A 1,983-nucleotide genomic window follows, 5' to 3' on the forward strand; every position below is an offset into this window, starting at 1 on the left:
TTTAATGGGGTTATTTGAATTTCTGGAGTCCAGCTTCTTGAGTTCTTTGTATATATTGGATATTGGTCCTCTATGAGATTTAGGATTGGTAAATCACCTTTTCCAATCTCTTGGTGGCCTTTTTGTCTTATTGACAGTGTCTTTTGCCTTACAGAAGCTTTGCAATTTTATGAGGTCCTATTTGTCGATTCTTGATCTTATAGAACAAGCTATTGCTGTTCTGTTCAGGAATTTTTCCCCTGTGCCCATATCTTCGAGGCCTTTCCCCACTTTCTCCTCTATAAATTTTATTGTCTCTGGTTATATTTGGAGTTCCTTGATCCACTTAGACTTGAGCTTTGTACAAGGACATAAGAATGGATCAATTCGAATTCTTCTACATGATAACCGCCAGTTGAGACAGCACCATTTGTTGAAAATGCTGTCTTTTTTCCACTGGATGGTTTTAGCTCCCTTATCAAAGATCAAGTGACCATAGGTGTGTGGGTTCATTTCTGGGTCTTCAATTCTATTCCATTGGTGTACTTGTCTGTCGCTATACCAGTACCATGTAGTTTTTATCACATTGCTCTGTAGTACAGCTTAATGTCAGGCATGGTGATTCCACCAGAGGTTCTTTTATTGTTGAGAATAGTTTTTGCTATCCTAGATTTTTTGTTATTCCAGATGAATTTGCAAATTGCCCTTTCTAACTCGGTGAAGAATTGAGTTGGAATTTTGATAGGGATTGCATTGAATCTGTAGATTGCTTTCGGCAAGATAGCCATTTTTACTATATTAATCCTGCCAATCCATGAGCATGGGAGATCTTTACATCTTCTAAGATCTTCAATTTCTTTCTTCAGAGATTTGAAGTTCTTATCACACAGATCTTTCACTTCCTTAGTTAGAGTCACACCAAAGTATTTTATATTATTTGTGACTAAAAAAATATGGAATGCTTCACAAATTTGTGTGTCATCCTTGCACAGGGGCCATGCTAATCTTCTCTGTAGCATTCCAATTTTAGTCTATGTGCTGCCAAAGCAAGCGCCAGCAGACACTTTTTTTTTTTTTTTCGAGACAGGGTTTCTCTGTATAGCCCTGGCTGTCCTGGAACTCACTCTGTAGACCAGGCTGGCCTCGAACTCAGAAATCCACCTGCCTCTGCCTCCCAAGTGCTGGGATTAAAGGCATGTACCACCACACTAGGCTCCAGCAGACACTTTTAAAGGGGGTGGAAAGGGAGGAAAGGGTGTGGTGGGGAGTACACTCAAATAGTATGAGAATGGCCTTATGGAACCCCTAAAATAAATGGAAGGCATGTGGCATATAGTCCCTCACTGTGTTCAGCCTCTGCCTGGTGCTGCATGGACCCAGCAGTCATCAAGGCTCGCCCCTCCCTGGCTCCTCCCTGCCTTTTTAGGTCTGGCCCACGACTCTCCCTGCTGCTCTCTTCCTTGTGGCCTTGGGTAGTGATATCTTGCTTTCAGACCCTGCTGCAGCATGAGTGGGCAGAAGCAGAGGGGAGTGAGTGGTTCCTGAGCACCAAGCTCCTTGCCTTCCTTATCAGGAGTAAGATTCATTATTTTCTGCTGCTCTGTGCCAGACAATATCTCTCCTGTCCCTAGCTCCCTCGGACACCGGTGAAGAGAGATGATATGAAGTATTTAGAAGAAAAAGAAATACAAGGGTTGGGAAAACTGATGTGTTGCAAGGCACAGGGGCCAGAGAAAGAGTGATTGGGGTGTTTGCAGAGTGGTGCATTGTACACTCCACCCTGAAACCTTAGTCATCCTACGCATCCCTCTTGCTCTCCTTATGGTAAAAAGATTGCCCTGTGCTTTAGTGCGCTTTCCTTATTGGAACCTTGGACAGCTCCATCAACCCAGATCCTGGCAGCTCCAAGCTTCATGGGCTATTTCCAGCCCCACCCACCTCTCAGCCTCTAGCCTCATGAGTTTATCAAATGCACCAAGCTCCACCCTCTCCTGTTGTACATTT

At 43.7% G+C, this 1,983-nt stretch overlaps 1 non-coding gene across 1 annotated transcript; it reads right to left on the reverse strand.

Moving 5' to 3' along the window:
• Positions 1–926: 926 nt before the first annotated feature.
• Gm24612 lies at positions 927–1,033 on the reverse strand. The gene has a single exon (XR_003949872.1). It is a non-coding gene; the product is annotated as a U6 spliceosomal RNA (small nuclear RNA).
• Between the last annotated feature and the right edge of the window lie 950 nt (positions 1,034–1,983).

Source organism: Mus musculus, chromosome 11 (assembly GCF_000001635.26).
Source record: "Mus musculus strain C57BL/6J chromosome 11, GRCm38.p6 C57BL/6J".
In the NCBI taxonomy this organism is placed as follows: domain Eukaryota; kingdom Metazoa; phylum Chordata; class Mammalia; order Rodentia; family Muridae; genus Mus; species Mus musculus.